This window comes from Lactuca serriola, chromosome 9, assembly GCF_051521515.1.
Source record: "Lactuca serriola cultivar US96UC23 chromosome 9, Lser_US96UC23_V15, whole genome shotgun sequence".
Taxonomy (NCBI): Eukaryota; Viridiplantae; Streptophyta; class Magnoliopsida; order Asterales; family Asteraceae; genus Lactuca; species Lactuca serriola.
The window spans coordinates 112,320,130-112,340,566 of record NC_136416.1 but is presented as its reverse complement, the minus strand read 5'-3'; the positions used below and the strand labels follow the sequence as shown (position 1 = coordinate 112,340,566).

General features: G+C 42.3%; 1 long non-coding RNA gene across 1 annotated transcript; it reads right to left on the bottom strand.

Moving 5' to 3' along the window:
- Positions 1 to 18,752: 18,752 nt before the first annotated feature.
- Positions 18,753 to 19,992, bottom strand: LOC145074882 (uncharacterized). The gene is made up of 4 exons (XR_013692152.1): positions 19,919 to 19,992; positions 19,764 to 19,804; positions 19,349 to 19,664; positions 18,753 to 18,914 (listed from the first exon to the last, which is right to left on the bottom strand). It is a non-coding gene; the product is annotated as an uncharacterized LOC145074882 (long non-coding RNA).
- Between the last annotated feature and the right edge of the window lie 445 nt (positions 19,993 to 20,437).

Genomic DNA, 20,437 nt, shown 5'->3' with positions numbered 1-20,437 from the left:
ACCAATACTGTCCCTCCCCGAGGGGACAGAAGATTTTGTAGTATACTTCGATGCGTCTAATCAGGGACTCGGTTGTGTCCTGATGCAACGAGGTAAGGTCATCGCCTATGCCTCAAGACAGCTGAAGACACATGAATTTAACTACACCACACACGACCTCGAATTAGGGGCAGTTGTATTCTCTATAAAGATCTGGAGACACTACCTGTATGGTACGAAGATCACGATATACACTGACCACAAAAGCCTCCAACACATACTAAACCAGAAGGGGCTCAATATGAGACAACGACGGTGGGTCGAGCTACTTAATGATTACAACTTCGAGATTCATTATCACCCGGGAAAAGCTAATGTAGTAGCAGACGCCCTAAGTCGAATGGAATATTCTGGTCGAAGAGTCAAGTCATTAACAATGAATATCCATTCGCATCTATCCGCACAGATTAAGGAGGCTCACCTCGAAGCTTTGAAACCTGAGAATGTGGCGGGAGAATTCCTACGTGGAATGGATAAGAACTTGGAGGTCAAGGGTGACGGAGCCTTATATCTCATGGACCGTATCTGGACACCGCGACACGGTGGCTTCAGAGACTTGGTCATGAAGGAAGCCCACAACACTCGATATTCCGTGCACCCTAGTTCAGATAAGATGTATCTGGACCTTAAAAAGTCTTATTGGTGACCTAACATGAAAGCAAAGATTGCTACGTTCGTGGGAGCGGATCACTATGGATTTCATAACCAAGCTACCCAAGACAACAGGTGGGCTTGATACCATATGGGTCATCGTCGATGGAGTGACCAAGTCCGCGCACTTCCTACCCATCAAGGAAACAGATAGGATGGAGAAACTCACAAGAACATACATTAAGGAGATCGTACGACTGCATTGTGTCCCTATATCTATAATCTCTGATAGAGATAGTAGGTTCACTTTGAGATTTTGGCAATCGCTACAAAACGCATTAGGGACGAGGCTGGACATCAGTACAGCCTACCATCTGCAGACTTACGGACAAAGTGAGAGGACTATCCAAACCCTGTAGGATATGTTGTGAGTATGTGTGATCGACTTTGGTAAGGCGTGGGATACCCACTTACCCCTTGTCGAGTTTTCCTATAATAACAGTTATCACACGAGCATCAAGGCAGCTCTATTCGAAGCCCTCTACGGCCGAAAGTGCAGATCCCCTCTATGCTGGGTTAAGGTGGGTGACACACAGTTAGCTAAAGGACGAGTTCCTGACAGCGCTCTCACAGGTCCGGAAATCATTCGAGAGATGACTGAGAAGATCATACAGATTCGCAAACGATTAAAAGCCGCTAGAGATCGACAGAAAACCTACGCAGACAAACGAAGGAAACCTTTGGAATTCCAGGTGGGAGACCGAGTCCTTTTGAAAGTATCACCCTGTAAGGGCATGATACGCTTTGGAAAGCGTGGAAAGCTGAATCCAAGGTACATAGGGCCTTTCGAAATTCTCGCCAGAATCGGCCCCGTAGCTTACAAACTCAACCAACCCTGCGAACTCAGTAACATACACTCTACCTTCCACGTCTCGAACTTGAAAAAGTGCCTATCCGACGAGAGCCTCAACTTCTTGGAAGAACCTGTGGAGATTATGGACCGAGAGGTCAAACAAACGAAACAAAGCCGCATCCCAATTGTGAAGGTTCGCTGGAACGCCAAGCGAGGACCGGAGTTCACTTGGGAGCGCGAGGATCAAATGAAACTTAAATATCCTCATCTCTTTGCTTATTTGTTTTATAATAACTCAGCTACTTAAATTCTAAATTTCGGGACGAAATTTCCTCTAACGGGGGGATGATGTGACAACCTGAAATTTATTTCGTTGCTGTAACCCCATTTCCGTTAATAAAAATAATTTCTATTATTATTTTCATTAACTTTTGGGTTAGACAAATCAATTAATGTTTTTATTTTTATTTTCATAAGTGTCAAAAAGGAAATAAAAACACGTGAAACACCCTCGAATTTATTTGGGAAAAATTTTAATTTACGACTAAGCCGGGTTACGACCATTTAATCGGGTAAAATTTTTAAACTTCGTTTCACGTCGGTATGGGGTGGATCCCCACCTGCCGCCAACTGAAGCCCTATATAAGGGTTGAGTGGCTCTCACTTCAACCTTTTCACACTCCTAGAAGCTTTCTCTCTCTACTCTCTCTCTACAAGTGGGTTTTGGCCAAGAAACACCTCCTTCAAGCTCCAAAACAGTAAGTAATCCTTCCTAGCTTGTCGTTTAGCTTTGTATCCATGCAAATTCGGGATTTAACCACCCAAATACCTTAAAAACTCGAGTTTACGGTTGGGGAACACCTCCCAAAACCGTGAACTCCCATAAGGGGGTTTTGAAGCCCCAAAATCCCTCCAAAACCCTTCTAATGCTCATCTTTGACTTAGAAACTTGCATGCATGAAGTTAGAAACCCAAAATCGTGCCTTTAGGGGAGTAAACATGAGTTTATGGTCCATGAACATTCATGAACCATAAACACCATAAAGGGTGTTTTAGTGTCCCTAACTCCTTCCTTAGCATGTATAATGGACTAAAAACGTGTATGGATAAGCCTAGGACCACAAAATACAAAGGAAATGTTGTGCCCAAGGGTTTACGGCCGTAAACCCTAGTGTTTACGACCATGAACTCCCAAGGAGTGTTCCAAGGACTGCAAACTCCAAGGGAGTACCCCTTTTTAACCCTAATCACTTCACAAGCCTTGGATTTGATCTTAGAACCCTTCCTAGCGATGCAAGGGACCTTTACACACACAAACTCACTATTCCCATGATTTTACGACTATACAATCATGGGGGAAGTGGTCTCTCAACCGCAAACTCATTTTAGGGTGGTCATGTGAAGTGTAAACTCCATAGTGAGGTCATACACTTTTTAGAAGCAACCCCTAACACTCCTTCCACTTGAAGCAAAGTGTTTTCATACATTAGAGGGTCCTTACTTACTTAATTGGTGGTAAAATGACTAATTAGACACCATTATGTGCCACTACATGATACATAGGATCCGTAGGTGTGTTCAAGTCCTCACTTAACACCTAGCATCCTACCTGGCATCCCGTCCACTCCACTCGCTGCAGGTGAGTTCATACCCCTTAATTAACCTTTCAAATGTTTTTAAATGCTTTTATGGGGGGATACGAGTTGAATCCAACAATTTATAGTATCAATCACATGTGATTTGTAGCTTACAACCATAAAGGCTAAGTATACTTTTAACCGTTTTGCCATCAAAACTGCTTTCAATGTTTTCAAATTCATTTTCATGATAATTTTTTATAAAAACTATTTTCAAATTCTTTCAAAGCTTCTTATGTTTCTAAAATATACCCACACCAATATATTTATATAAGTAAGACTTGAAGGACTTAGGACTGATAGCTCGCCTTATTTCCTGTTCTTGTTTGATTGGGGTCTTAGGGTAATTTGTTATCTGTCCGACTGTCGTTGAATTCTTAGTTATATAGTGTATGTATTTGTGTTGGATATGAATACCTTCACTCAGTTCAATACTTATGAGTATCCAAGAATGACTGCAACATGCCAGTTAACTATAATAGGTATAGTTAAGGTTTACCACTCCTCGCTACCATTACTATGATACTTACCACGGTTAGTGCTATTATGATTCGCTACATGTTAAGTACTATACAGGAAGAATACTATATGCTATACAAAAGAACATTAGATACATTATACTGAGAAGCACACTATACACTAATACAAGAGGACATACTAAAGCAGAATGTGAGACACTATCTCTCAATACGACACTTAACTACGCCTTCACCATGTAACCTTAGTCTCCTGGAGGGAGAGCGGGCTCTACGCGTATAGATTTATACAGGACGGACACTCACACATCCCGACTACTAGCTACAGTCCGAGCCGACTAGGCCCAGGGATGATAACATGCTACCACACTACGTATGACCTGGAGGGTCATGATACATTCAATCGCCTATCCGCCTGGTTACATACAGATTCACATTCGGAACCCTAAATTAACAAATTATGAATTAAAGGTAAAGTAGACTCCCCGGGGTGTATTAAATAGATATCGCTACCTAGAGTCTGCGGTTAATTACTATCCACTTGGCAGTAACACTGGTGGAATAATACATTATATTCCCATTTACTTTGTTCAAACGAAGTCCAAAATATATTTTTGACATAGTTAAGAGTCTAATTGGGAAAACTTTTACATACTCAAAGGATCAAACCTACAAGTAACCAAGTCTTGGCCGAAGACTACATTCATTAGAAAATATAGGATTTTCTAGAGATTCACACTATTTTCAAATTTGAGAACAACTTTCATGTTACACGATTGAAAACACTTTTATACAAGCAATGACACTAAAATCTTATGAACTCACCAGCTTTATGCTGATACTCGTTTTCAAAATAACTTGTATTCTTAGTTCGGCAATAGACAGGTACAGATGCAGCTTTTGAGAAGACGGAGCGCATACAAGACTCCTCTTTATTTTTTATTATACTTTTTGGTGTCTAACAAACTGTATAGAACACGCTTGTATTACAATTACCATATTAATGTAATGGATGTTGTTGCTTGTTTTTACTATTATGCATTGTTATGATACAGTACATGACGTCCTCCACCTAAGAACGTATTCCGCCGTTCTAGGTTTTGGGGTGTGACAGATAGGTTGAGCAGGGAGATATATATGGGAATCCACTCGTCACATTAAATGGACCCGTACTTGGAACCGTGGATTAACTTTTCCTCGATGCGCAGATTCCATACTTAATTCCGGTATTGATGGGGCGACTGGTAAATTCTGATGAGTTAGGTCTGTAGAAAATTGTTTTCTTTCTCTTCCTATCTGTCAGTCATATGTTGCACCCTTTGTGTGATTGGAAGAGATCCGACCTGGACTGCAACATATGCAAATCTATTTCTCTGCATATTAAATCTATGAAATTCTTCTTATCTGTTAGCCATATGTTGTCTCCTTTGTGTGACTAACAATCCGACCTTGTACACAGCATATGCACCCTTCTACTTCTCAATCCCTCTAAAACTATAAGTGATAATAATCTGAATCTATCTTCTCTCCTAATGATTGTATGCTCACCCGATGTAAGGAGTACTCTGGAAGTTCTTGATTACTGGGGCATATGGAAGCGGGAAACATATTCCAGTACAATTAAAACTGAACACTCAAAGATTGTCTATAGATCTCACTGCTCAATTTAAGTGGAAAACAATATCCCTGGTCGTCGTCAGCTGAATGGTCCTTAAGAAATATTTTCTAGGAACTTAGGATCACTTTGTCTTATAACTAATAGTATGTTCTAATTTTGTCACAATTTTTCGTGTTTAAGTGGACCACAATACCGGCGATCGACCAGACAAAGACGTCAACTGAAAGGTACCGACAAGCGGATAAAGGCTGTCTAAAAGCATTGATCCCAAATCATTCTTAAAGTTAGATATCATTTTATTTTAGTTAAATTTGTTCATAGTTTCTTCTAATTTAAATATTAGGGGAGAATTAAAAACTAAAAAAAAAAGAAGATTAAAAAAATCCAAAAATAGTGTTATTTATGTTTTATTTCTTGTTCAAGAAAATCAAAAATCCAAAAATATTTTTGTTTCTGTGCTAAGTTTTCTTTTAGTTTTGTTTTGTCTTGAAAAGTGATTTCAGGTATAGATAAGACTCATGGAGTTTGTGTTGAAGATTTCTAAGCCAAGGCTTCATCCGTGAGCATCGAAGAATTCTCATTCGAAGGAGCAAGAAATGAAGATTATTCTTCCAACATTTAATCCTTCAACCCCAGAAGCAAGGTGAAGCTGAAATTGAAGATTATATGACAGATTGCATTGAAGCCTCCTCAATCAGTCTGCTGCTATCTTAAACCTGCTGAAGTGATCTAGAAGATTTGTTCTCTCTGATTTTCTCTCTGAAGATTCTCAAGCTGAAAGCATCATCTTTCAAGAATCAGTACATCAAGCATCCTCACCAAATGTGCGTTCAATTCCAAATCTTGAAGAATTGCCCAAGTGCTCAAGATGAAGTAATTAATTGAAGATAAATGTTGAAGCCAAGCTCTCGATGAAGATTGACAAGAAAAGCCAGCTACTTTTTAGGGGGAGATTGTTGGGTCAAAATATGGTTTATAATTTGCTTTTCTGGGCAATTATATTTTTATGTAATATTTTATGAGCTTACAGTCTAGTTTACGGCCAGGTGGGGTGTTTACGGCCGAAAACGGGCTAGGATGTGTATTCTCACTTGGATTTTGAGCAGTAGTGGAAAGGGTTTCGGAAGATCATCAGTGTTTTCTGAAGGGTTAGCGCCTTCCTTGTATTCCAATTGAGTGTTTGGATGAACTGAAGTTGCGCATCGAGTGATATAAGAAATTATTATGGGATTCAGAGGAAATGTATTGTTGTATGTGTATCGTGTTGGGAGTAAGGGAATCAGTGGTAGAGGCAGGACATTGTGATGCTCAGTTAGGGTGTTCTGTGGTTCCGCGTATAGCGTCCCGATTTCAGAGTTATTTAGAGTCTTGGGTTTAAGATGACTAGTGATGTATCATGTATCCACGGTTCCAGTGGGAGCCCTTCGTGTATTGTCATCAAGAGGGATTATTTAAGGAAGTGGATCTCCGCAGAGGTAGGTTCTGTGTTATGGCGGTTGCCGCCAGAGTCTGTAATGCATATCGGGGCAAGTGTGTGTGTAACTATCAATGATAGTCTTCGGTGCATGAGTTAGTGAACATAGTGTGGCGCTGTAATGAGAATGAGAGTATAGGGTGAAGCTATGGGGAGCTATAGTATTCACCAGTCAGAGGGTGTTGTGATGCTATGGGGAGTCGTAGTACTCACAAGTCAGAGAGAGAGACAGTCGTGATGCTACGGGGAGCCATAGTATTCACCAGTCAGAGGGTGTTGTGATGCTACGGGGAGCCGTAGTACTCACAAGTCAGAGGGAGGGAGTCGTGGTACTACGGGGAGCCGTAGTACTCACTAGTTAGTTGGCGTTGTGATACTTCGGGGAGCCGTAGTACTCACTAGTCAGAGGTTGTCATAATGTTGTGAGAAGCCATAGTACCCACTAGCTGGCAAGAGAGTGTGATGATGGAGTGTTCTCCAATAAGTGCATGATGCAGAGGAGTTTCAGACTTAAGTAGCCCTAGTGTTGAGTTTTTGGAGCCTAGTGGTTAAACCGGGGTGAGACTGGGGTCTCCGTCTCTGTCGGGAGGGTCAACAAGGCGCGCGGGAGAATATGCGCAGCAGACGCCAGAGGTTAGAGCTGAGTCGATCTTCTATTGGATTGTATTTCTTTATGAGGAATAGGGAATTTCGTGACTTGCGTGTCACTGGGCCGTGATAGTGGTCACAGGGAGGAAATTAGTGAGATGTTTTGGATCATGTTATGTGTGACATTTGGGGGTTCAGCTGTGGGGCCAAAAGCTGACCTGGTGCTTGGTATTGGCGATGAATATGAGAAATGAGCTAGAGTTTACCATGGCGATGTCTGTGGACACTTCAAAGAGAGCGAGCGACTCAGACGCTCGAGGGTATGTTTCGGGCATGTGTATTAGATTTCGGGGGGGGGGGGGGGGGAATTGTGGCCCGTATTTGCCCTTGACAGAGTTTTCCTACAACAACAGCCATCATTAGTGCATCAGTATGCCGCCCTTTGAGCTGTTGTAGGGAAGGGGGTATTGGACCCCATTTGCTGGAGAGAGGTAGAGCAACGTGTGATGGGAAGTAAAGAGATTGTGCTTCAGACGTCAGAGCAGATACAGCAGGTCAGGCAGAGGCTGTTGACCGCTCAGAGTCACCAGATGAGTTATGTGGACAGGCACCGGTCCGAGCTCAAATTTTTGGTCGGTGACCTTGTACTCCTGAAGGTCACTCCTTGGAAATGAGTGATTCGATTCAGGAAGAGGGGAAAGTTGGGGCCCCGATATATTGGTCCATTCTGAGTGATCGCGAGGGTAGGCCGGGTGGCCTATCGTTTGGATTTGCCAGCAGAGTTGGGGCAGATTCACGACACTTTTCATGTGTCGCAACTGGGGAAATGTATAGTCGATGAGTCGGCAAGTGGTTCCATTAGAGGATATTCAACTGGATGCGAGCCTGAATTATGTTGAGAGACCAATGGCAATCAGAGATCGGAAAATCAAGGTTCTAAGGAAAAAGGAGATACCCTGGGTTTTGGTTCAGTGGCGGCATCGTAAGGGGTCCGAGATGACTTGGGAGCCGGAGCGAGAGATGCGTGAGCAGCATCCGGAGTTATTTGCAGAGCGAGACTTCGAGGGCGAAGTCTAGTTCTAGTGGGGAGAATTGTAACAGCCCAGATTCCCAGGTATTAGTTATTCTTATAATTTTTGGTGAATTGTGAGGAGACTCGGCGAGTTGGAGCTCAGACTCGCTGAGTATGATCGCGATTTGGGCGCGGGTTCGCGTCCGGACTCAGCGAGTCCAAGAGTGGACTCGGCGAGTCCACGCTGTTTAATGAAACCCTAATTTCCCGGCTCCGAGCCCTATTTAAAGGACCTTATAGCCCTTCATTGCGGCTACCTTCGACCTTGAGAGCACCAGAGCATCTGAGAGTCCTTGTGAGTGAGAAAAGAGGCCATTGTCCACCATCCTTGTGTGTGTTAGCAAGAAGGGAAGAGGAAGGCCAAGCTAGGAGAGTTGGGGAGCTTGGATCTACTTTCATTTCGGCAGAGGAAGCTATTTGAGGTAATATTCAGAACTTATTCTCGTGTTTTTATTGATATGGTCAAATCTAGGGTTTCTTCATGCCTTGTTTACCTTGTAATTGGAGTGTGAGAGGTCCCATGGGGAATTGGTACCTAGATCTAGACCTTAGTAGGTCCAGAGAGTCCCAAATGCTCTGCATTATGCCTTTCCTTTTGAGTTGTGGACTTAGGTTACCATTTTTGATGTCATTTCACCGAAAGAATCCTTGTAGGCGTCGCATGGTAGCCAAGATTGTAACTTTACGTTATAAATGTGCTTGGAAGGACTGGATCTATGAGTTACTGGAACGGATCTGACCTCAGGAGTGACTTTGAGTTCATGCATGGCTTAGACTCGCCGAGTCCGAAGAACAGACTTGGCGAGTAGCATGAAGATTGTTCATAACCACTCAACGAGTGGTCTTACCGAGTTAAGGGTTGACTCAGTGAGTCAGGGAGAGTCAGGGAGGGTTGACAGGTGGACTGAGTCAAGGTGGAACTCGCCGAGTTGTTCTTGAGACTCGGCGAGTTGAGTCGTGGTGGCCCCGCGATTCATGCCAGGTGGAACTCATCGAGTCAGGGAAGTACTCGACGTGTCAAGAGAGGATCCTAGGGAGTCAGTGAACACGTATAGACTCGTCGAGTCGCTCTAGTGCACTCGCCGAGTCCGGTCAAAGTTGACCGTTGACCGGAGTTGACCAGTGTTGACTTGATAGGGGTAGTCAACCTTAGTTGTGAAAGTGTTAATCAGAGATATATTGTGTTATAGGAGGATTAGAGCTCGGAGGATCGAGCGCGAGTGATTTCCGGGATTTACGAGTTATCGAGATACGCGAGGTGAGTCTTCTCACTCTAGGTTACCTTGAGTGGTAGTATTGTGTGACCGGAAGGTCGTATGTGCTTACATTGAGTATTATGTTATCCTATTGTATGTGACATGCTATGCATTATGTCTTTGTGATTTATGCTATGCGGAGTTTATAGACCGGACCGGAGGGTCCAACGATACAGACCGGACCGGAGGGTCCAACGATTCAGACCGGGCCAGAGGGCCCAACGAGCTATGACCGGACCAGATGGTCCAACGGGCTACGGGACTGGAGGGTCCCGTTGAGACACACCGACCGGAGGGTCGTATTGTAGCCTCGAGTGGTGTGTGTGTTGTATGCGGTATTTTGGGGAACTCACTAAGCTTGTGCTTACAGTGTTTTGTGTTATGTGTTTCAGGTTTCTCTCAGGATCACGGGACGGCACCGGCTCGATTGTACACACCAGAGAAAGAGTCATGTTTTGAGGATCCTGGTTTATTATGCAAGTGAAAATGGAGTTATGTTTTGTAATTCGATTATGAATGAGATTTTAAGCAAAGTATTTTAAGAATTAAACGATTATTTTTAAATGAAAAATTGTTTTGAAATTTTCGGTGTTAAAAGTTGGTATCAGAGCCTTGGTTTGAGGGATTCGGATGCGCCTTCGGGTAAATCTGGACTCAAACTGAGGAAGTAAGAAAAGTTTTCAAAGAAATAATTTTCTAAAGCGGATAAGAGTTCAAAGAGAAAGCGAGAAAGAGCAGTGTGTACAATCAGCCAGAGCCCGAACGGTGATTTCCCAAAATACCCTTACTTTTGTGACATGAGGTATTTATGATGCACTTTATGAGATATTATTGCATGCTAGAGACAGGCTAGGTATTTCATATCTTAGGACTAAAGTGGCCTGATTTGTGATGCCTTAGCCTAGGGATTGCTGTTATATGTGATGTGCTTTTGAGTATGTGATGAGTGAGAATATTTAGTTGGAATCCTTTAGGGGATTTGAGTAGAGGAGTAATCTAGGGGAGATACCTAGATAAGTACCGTGGTACTTAGAGAAAGAATAGCTAGAACCCGCGAGGGGAAGAGTTGCAGAGTTCAGTGGTACTTTCGAGGATGAGCATAGCAAACGGAGTTATCACCCAGAGTGAGTTATATATATTCTTCGATGCTCGAATGCTGCTTGCTTCGTGCTTTGTGGGACTCTCGATGATGGGAGTCAACTACCAAGCGAATATGACGACATTCAGAAGGTAGATGGCTGGCATCCTTAGGAGCTCTTCAGCAGCTGATGGCAGAGAAGTGTGGGAATCTAGGAAGAGCCTAGGGAGTAACCTTAGCCAGATGAGTGCGCTGGCAGAGTAGAGAATTTCGCTGGGGAGCGAGCGCGCGACGGAATTGGTGAACGAGAAGGTCGAGCAGCTACTTAGGAGCTCCGGGATAGTCCGTGTGGAAAGTATAGGTAGATGTGGCAGGTAGTATGGGCCCGTACTACTGAAAGCAGAGGACCCATACTTGATACAGGGAGTATTCTAAAGGTTCTAATGAGCGGATTGAAAAGTGATGTTATGGTTCGAGTACCATACATCGAAGCAGATTGAGGAGTGATGTTATGGTTCGAGTACCATACATCGGAGCGGATTGAGGAGTGATGTTATGGTTCGAGTACCATACATCGGAGCGGATTGAGGAGTGATGTTATGGTTCGAGTACCATACATCGGAGCGGATTGAGGAGTGATGTTATGGTTCGAGTACCATACATCGGAGCGGATTGAGGAGTGATGTTATGGTTCGAGTACCATACATCGGAGCGGATTGAGGAGTGATGTTATGGTTCGAGTACCATACATCGGAGCGGATTGAGGAGTGATGTTATGGTTCGAGTACCATACATCGGAGCGGATTGAGGAGTGATGTTATGGTTCGAGTACCATACATCGGAGCGGATTGAGGAGTGATGTTATGGTTCGAGTACCATACATCGGAGCGGATTGAGGAGTGATGTTATGGTTCGAGTACCATACATCGGAGCAGATTGAGGAGTGATGTTATGGTTCAAGTACCATACATCGGAGTGGATTGAGGAGTGATGTTATGGTTCGAGTACCATACATCAGAGCAGATTGAGGAGTGATGTTATGGTTTGAGTATCATACATCGAAGCGGATTGAGGAATGATGTTATGGTTCGAGTACCATACATCAGAGCAGATGGAGGAGTGATGTTGTGGTTTGGATACCATACACCGGAGCATATTGAGAAGAGATGTCATGGGATGAGTACCATGGTTCGTAGTGAATGATGCTTGTGGTTCTCCGGTTATCCGGTTACGATTGATGAGGTAGAGATTGGACGCTATGGGTTTTAGGCCTGTGGGCCATGATTGAGTTCGAAGAGGTGTCCCTTGAGAGGGAGGTCGAGAGCCTATTAGAGTATTTTGGTAAGGAGTTAGAGGGAGGGGAAAATTTCGGTCTGAGTCGAGCAATCAGTTGACAGAGGAGATGTCACCTTCTATGACCTGAGTGGTGCTATTTATGTTCGTGTGCGGAACATGAGAGGCCTGATGTTTATGTTTCGGGTTTGGGGGTAAAACCCTGCAGGTTGTCATTGATGATGATTTTCCATTAGGGTATCAGGTAGCATGTGTGCTGCGAGACAGTGATTTACCATGAGCAGATAGTCAGTTGGGACTGAGATAGTCGAGGACCACATTACACCTATTTGAGTATAGTAGGGCGTATTCTAGAGGTATCAGTGGGGAGTCCAGTCGAGTTAATCAGTGCAGTGGTTTTTCTATCTATGTTGGGTATTGAATATGGGAGTGGGTCCCTGTTCTTAGGATGATCCATGTGTTGGAACGTCGGTTGATGAGTCGAGGTGGGGGAATATGATGATTTCGTGGTCCAGTCTATGAGTCAGTGATGTTATTGGACAGTTGAGTTGTTTGGTATTGGATTGGTACGAGACATGGAACGACTAGAGGCAGTCGTGACGAGAAGTTCTTGAGGATTCCATCTGAGGTTCAGAGTTATGAGATCGATTGATTTCCTTAAAGGGGATTATCGGGCGTTGCGTAGCACTTTCCAGGGGCAGGTGCGTTATTGCTGGTGAAAATAGTTCGTGAGGTTATTGATGTGTCAGATAGTGATGGTTCGAACCCTAAGTAGGGGAGAACCGGGTGGCTTATTGAGAGAACCGGAGATTTGTGCAAGAGCGGTTAGGGGTTGGATGCAGAAACCTGCGGCTTGAATTCATGAGATCAGGGTCATTGGTGATCAAGGAAAGGTGTAGGGCGAGATAATGCATGTGCTATATGTCTGAGAGAAGGATGGGTGTCTCCACGGCGGGTGGTCAATGGTCAGGAATTTGGTGGTGGTCAGAGTCGACTCAAGTGGAAGACTCGTAATGATGGTATGGGCAGTTGAGAACTTCTAGGTTTAAATATGGGTAGAAGATTGTCGAGTAGCCAACTCCCGGGCTGGGATGTGTATTATCGCTTGGATTTTGAGCAGTAGTGGAAAGGGTTTCGGAAGATCATCAGTGTGTTCTGAAGGGTTAGCGCCTTCCTTGTATTCCAATTGAGTGTTTGGATGCACTGAAGTTGCGCATCAAGTGATATAATAAATTATTATGGGATTCAGAGGAAATGTATTGGTGTATGTGTATGATGCTGGGAGTAAGGGAATCAGTGGTAGAGGTAGGACATTGTGATGCTCTGTTCGGGTGTTCTGTGGTTCCGCGTATAGCGTCCCGATTTCAGAGTTATTTAGAGTCTTGGGTTTAAGATGACTAGTGATGTATCATGTATCCACGGTTCCAGTGGGAGCCCTTCGTGTATTGTCATCAAGAGGGATTATTTAAGGAAGTGGATCTCCGCAGAGGTAGGTTCTGTGTTATGGCGGTTGCCGCCAGAGTCTGTAATGCATATCGGGGCAAGTGTGTGTGTAACTATCAATGATAGTCTTCGGTGCATGAGTTAGTGAACATAGTGTGGCGCTGTAATGAGAATGAGAGTATAGGGTGAAGCTATGGGGAGCTATAGTATTCACCAGTCAGAGGGTGTTGTGATGCTATGGGGAGTCGTAGTACTCACAAGTCAGAGAGAGAGACAGTCGTGATGCTACGGGGAGCCGTAGTATTCACCAGTCAGAGGGTGTTGTGATGCTACGGGGAGCCGTAGTACTCACAAGTCAGAGGGAGGGAGTCGTGGTACTACGGGGAACCTTAGTACTCACTAGTTAGTTGGCGTTGTGATACTACGGGGAGCCGTAGTACTCACTAGTCAGAGGTTGTCATAATGTTGTGAGAAGCCATAGTACCCACTAGCTGGCAAGAGAGTGTGATGATGGAGTGTTCTCCAATAAGTGCATGATGCAGAAGAGTTTCAGACTTAAGTAGCCCTAGTGTTGAGTTTTTGGAGCCTAGTGGTTAAACCGGGGCGAGACTGGGGTCTCCGTCTCTGTCGGGAGGGTCAACAAGGCGCGCGGGAGAATATGCGCAGCAGACGCCAGAGGTTAGAGCTGAGTCGATCTTCTATTGGATTGTATTTCTTTATGAGGAATAGGGAATTTCGTGACTTGCGTGTCACTGGGCCGTGATAGTGGTCACGGGGAGGAAATTAGTGAGATGTTTTGGATCATGTTATGTGTGACATTTGGGGGTTCATTTGTGGGGCCAAAAGCTGAGGAAAAAGGAGATACCCTGGGTTTTGGTTCAGTGGCGGCATCGTAAAGGGTCCGAGATGACTTGGGAGCCGGAGCGAGAGATGCGTGAGCAGCATCCGGAGTTATTTGCAGAGCGAGACTTCGAGGGCGAAGTCTAGTTCTAGTGGGGGAGAATTGTAACAGCCCAAATTCCCAGGTATTAGTTATTCTTATAATTTTTGGTGAATTGTGAGGAGACTCGGCGAGTTGGAGCTCAGACTCGCCGAGTATGATCGCGATTTGGGCGCGGGTTCGCGTCCGGACTCGGCGAGTCTAAGAGTGGACTCGGCGAGTCCACGCTGTTTAATGAAACCCTAATTTCCAGCCTCCGAGCCCTATTTAAAGGACCTTATAGCCCTTCATTGCGGCTACCTTCGACATTGAGAGCACCAGAGCATCTGAGGGTCCTTGTGAGTGAGAAAAGAGGCCATTGTCCACCATCCTTGTGTGTGTTAGCAAGAAGGGAAGAGGAAGGCCAAGCTAGGAGAGTTGGGGAGCTTGGATCTACTTTCATTTCGGCAGAGGAAGCTATTTGAGGTAATATTCAGAACTTATTCTCGTGTTTTATTGATATGGTCAAATCTAGGGTTTCTTCATGCCTTGTTTACCTTGTAATTGGAGTGGGAGAGGTCCCATGGGGAATTGGTACCTAGATCTGGACCTTAGTAGGTCCAGAGAGTCCCAAATGCTCTGCTTTATGCCTTTCCTTTTGAGTTGTGGACTTAGGTTACCATTTTTTATGTCATTTCACCAAAAGAAGCCTTGTAGGCGTCGCATGGTAGCCAAGATTGTAACTTTACGTCATAAATGTGCTTGGAAGGACTTGATCTATGAGTTACTGGAATGGATCTGACCTCAGGAGTGAGTTTGAGTTCATGCATGGCTTAGACTCGCCGAGTCCGAAGAACAGACTCGGCGAGTATCATGAAGATTGTTCATAACCACTCAGCGAGTGGTCTTACCGAGTTAAGGGTTGACTCAGTGAGTCAGTAAGAGTCAGAGAGGGTTGATAGGTGGACTGAGTCAAGCTGGAACTCGCCGAGTTGTTCTTGAGACTCGGCGAGTTGAGTCGTGGTGGCCCCGCGATTCATGCTAGGTGGAACTCGTCGAGTCAGGGAAGTACTCGACGTGTCAAGAGAGGATCCTAGGGAGTCAGTGAACACGTATAGACTCGCCGAGTCGCTCTAGTACACTCGCCGAGTCCGGTCAAAGTTGAATGTTGACCGTTGACCGGAGTTGACCAGTGTTGACTTGATAGGGGTAGTCAACCTTAGTTGTGAAAGTGTTAATTAGAGATATATTGTGTTATAGGAGGATTATAGCTCGGAGGATCGAGCGCGAGTGATTTCCAGGATTTGCGAGTTATCGAGAAACGCGAGGTGAGTCTTCTCACTCTACGTTACCTTGAGTGGTAGTATTGTGTGACCGGAAGGTCGTATGTGCTTACATTGAGTATTATGTTATCCTATTGTATGTGACATGCTATGCATTATGTCTTTGTGATTTATGCTATGCGGAGTTTATAGACCGGACCGGAGGGTCCAACGATACAGACCAGACCGGAGGGTCCAACGATTCAGACCGGGCCAGAGGGCCCAACAAGCTATGACCGGACCAGAGGGTCCAACGAGCTACGGGACTGGAGGGTCCCGCTAAGACACACCGACCGGAGGGTCGTACTGTAGCTTCGAGTGGTGTGTGTTTTGTATGCGGTATTTTTGGGAACTTACTAAGCTTCGTGCTTACAGTGTTTTGTGTTATGTGTTTCAGGTTTCTCTCAGGATCACGGGACGGCACCGGCTCGATTGTACACACCAGAGAAAGAGTCATGTTTTGAGGATCCTGGTTTATTATGCAAGTGAAAATGGAGTTATGTTTTGTAATTCGATTATGAATGAGATTTTAAGCAAAGTATTTTAAGAATTAAACGATTATTTTTAAATGAAAAATTGTTTTGAAATTTTCGGTGTTACACTTTTAATCTGTATTAACAATGATATCCCAAAGTTTTAATATAATACATTTCTATGGAAATGCTTTGATAAATTCTTTTTCATATTTTTTTGGGAACAAATTCCGCATTATATTTGTTTAAAAATATAGTCGAATTTTCAAATAAAGCATAAACAAATCGGTCTTTTCTGGCCGTGAATTTGGGGATGTCACAGTGTAGTAGCCAACAAACGTTGGAGCATTCCAGATATGAGTTGAGGGTCGGGTAGGGCATGCCAGACTCATACTGAGGGCTCATGAGCATTCCAGATATGAGATAAGGACCAGGAGGTATGTCAGACTCGTACTGAGTGCTTGATGGTATTCAGTCTGAGGACTGATCTCGTCGGGGAGCAAGCCAGACATAAGTTGTGGGCCCGAGGGCAAGCCAGACTTATGTTGTGGGCTAAGGGGTAATCCAGTCTTTTATATATGATAAATGGCTATGTGTTGGTATTTTGGGGGAACTCACTAAATGTTGGCTTATAGTTTTGGGTTATGTTTCAGGTACTTCAGAAGACCGCGAGAAGGTGAAGACGTGACCGTACACATCCTCTTGTTATGATCTATGATTTTGGGAAAACTCTGATTGTTGGGAATGTTTTGAAAACTGTTTTGTAAACACTTTATGGTTTGGGATTATATTTAAAAAGTTCAAATTTATCATGATTTTTATGAGTGTTACAACAAATTCTTCCAAACCATCGAGTAAAGATCAATGGGTGCCTCACATAAATTTTGTTTCATAAATGGAAAATGCTTCCTCTTCCTTCTTATCCCACACCAACTTTATATCCTTTTGTTTCAATTTCATGAGTAGTATGGTTATTCATGAATAAATCGTTGGTAATATCTAGCAAGACCAAGAAAACTTTGAACTGTGTTTGGTGTTTACGGAGTCCCTCATTTCATTACTAGTTCAATATTTGATGGATCGATGTTGATATCTTCTCGAGAGACCACATATCCCAAGTAAAGCACTCGTAAAGAACTTAGCATAAAGATTTCCAGAATATGCGATATTTCTCTCAAGTGTTTGCATTTTTCATATTTTTAGTGGATGAGAATGTCATCTATAAATACTACGACAGACTTGTCATGAAACATATCTATAAAGATTATGACGGACTTGTCATGAAACGTATTGCATGTACGATTCATTAAATCCATAAAACATTAGGTGAATTAGTGAGACCGAATGGCATCACCAAAAACTCAAAATGTTTGTAATGAGTTCGGAATGCCTTCTTTTCAGTGTTCACTTTCCTTTACCCGAACATAATGAAAACAGGACATTAACTAATCTTCGGTCCCTAAAAAGTTAATCAAATAGATCATTAATGTGCGGTAAAGGGGTAGCAATTCTTGATTGTAAACTAGTGAAGTACCCCCACTTTGTGGGGGTCGGATTTCAATCAGACAATCATATAGATAAAGTCGGTAAAACACAGTCACATACATAGACGATCACAAACATATAGCAACATACAGAAGATCATATACTGAAACAACCACTCAAATTGAATTACATTTAATCTAAAAAAAATGCATAGACATCCACCACAATACACAATCACATCCTTTACACTTTCTAGTAGAAAATGTAGAAATTGGGTAGTTTTTTGAAATTGCAGTGGCGGAACATGATGAAAAGAAAGTAGGATACCATAATAAACAAATCAATAAAAGTATATGGCTATTTTTGGCTGAAGAAAATAAACTGACAGATTAGGAAAAAAGGTTTAAGCCAATGTTTAACTTTTTAACATTATAATATATATCAAATTTTGTTTGTGAAAAAAAATATAACAAATAAACTCAATATACAATTATATTTAGTACCTGGAAATTTATGAAAGTTGTTCCCTAATACCTGAGTGCAGCCAAATCAAAAGTTCTTGTGACCGATTCTTCTTTTATCATGTGGTATCATCGAAGAAGATATTCCTTAAGTGAAGAGCCTAAAGTTTCAACCAAACAACAATATGTATCACATAATAGTCGACAGTGTGACCTTCTGGCTGCGAAAGATAGAAAGTAGCTACATACTTTGTATTAATATCGATACAAATATATCAAATTTGTGAAAATGAGAATTAGAAACGTATGAAATTATCAATTAAAAAAATAAAATACCTTATTCGGTGTTGTAAACTCAGAAGTTGAATAGAATCACCTGATTGAGCAACAGGGATCAACCGTTGCGCAAAAAATCAGAAATTTCAAATAATTTTATGAGTAGTTTGCTTTAGTTTTTTTCTAAGTGGTTTTTGACATCCTGCTATCTTTAAAAGTCGACTTCAGCAATTACACGTAGGCTAACACTTATATTTCCAAAAGCATCTGGACCATATATCTCCACCATACGCTCCTGCATAAGTAGATTGAAACAGAACATTAAATTAAATTGGAGGGTATAAATGGAAACATGAACCGATGACAAAAAAGTTTAGGAAGTAAGAATGACACCTCTCTGAAAGAATTCCATGCTTGTTAAACCTAATATATGTGAGTTATGACATCTTGAAAAACTTTCATGGTATTTGAAACTTGATTAAAACAGATCTCAAAATAAGACTGCCAATGTAGTGGTAATCAAGCAGAAACGGGTACCAACCACTTTGAAGTTCAAGGATCTGCACTTTCACAAATATAATTAAAAATCACGTTATCCAAGATTATCTTCCATCTAATTTCTAATCATTATGCGTAGATTAGATAGAGTTAGAATCATGGAATTAACAAAAAAAAGTTCCTAATTCACAGAAATTTGACGAAGCATATACCCTCATATTCTTCCTAAACAATGACAGATGTCAAGAAAAATTAGTAAAATGTTATAAAGGGAGTAATTAAAATTCCACAAAAGCCAAGAACCAACAAACACAACCTTAAAACTTAAAAGAAACGAACAACGATCCTATAAACACACAAAAAAAAAATTAACCAATTGTTGAATCCATATAATCATAACTACTAATCAAACCAATAGGTTTATTAACCTTCAAACAAAAACTGCAATGGGACCTTTAAACAATAAATCTCAATTATATAGAATTACATACAGTACCTGACAACAAATAATTACCAATTAATTGGGTCTTTCACCATGGAGTACTCGTTGCCTAAAAATTGTAGAGAAAAGATAACTTTAATATCAAAATCCTAATTTCCAAATTCATAGAAGAAAAAATTAAAATATAAGATGAAAAAACGCAGAGAAAATATAAACTCAACACCTAATATTCATGCAGAATGTCTTCTTTAGCTTTAACCAAATAGTGGATCTGATGGTGGCCAAAGGTTGTGAAGCAACAACTTGTCAACCGAGAACCATCGTCTCTATTGATGTATCTGATCACAGAATCTACCTCTTCTTCTTCGGCCTAAAATCGGAACCATCGTCAACAAACATGATATGTCATCATTATTTACATAAATCTCTAAATTACAGGCCTAAAATCGAAATATAAAACCAATTTTACCTGCTTTTATTTTTGATGTTGTCGTGTTGCTTCTTTTCCACCTATAACAAACACGAAATTAAGAAATTCGGTGGAGAATCAAAGTAGTTCAGTACCTGAAACAATTGATGACTAAAAGAGCGCAAATGTTTGAAGAAACTGTAATAGTTACTAACCTTGCAGTCGACCTTGAAACCCCTTTCATATTCAGCCAAACCTGCATAAAAATGAAATGAAATCAGAGATCGACCTATGGCAGTGGACACGATGGGGGAGCAAGCAGCTGACAGTGAGACGTAGACCGTTCGTTGGAATCTATTAAAGGAAGAGAGGGGAGACGATGGGCTGAAACAGATGGTGTTTGATAATCGATAGTTGAGGACGATGTTAAGTGTTGATGATAATGGATGTGAATAACAGTTTACAGATGTCATGATTTAGTGATTAGAAAATATACCTGCTTAGTTAGAATCGTAACTACGAATTCCCCGACTTCCTCCATGGCGAGGATGCAAGAAATAGGGCGAAAATCTAGAGTTAGCACAGTTCTCATCTTCAATAAAAATTGATGGAGCCCATCAATTGATGTCGGAGTAGCGATTTGGTGGAGCGGTTGTGATGGTGGATTTGATTAATGTCGATGGTGTAGAAGAGAACAGGGAAAACGCGGAGAAAATGGAAGATTCGTCGATAGA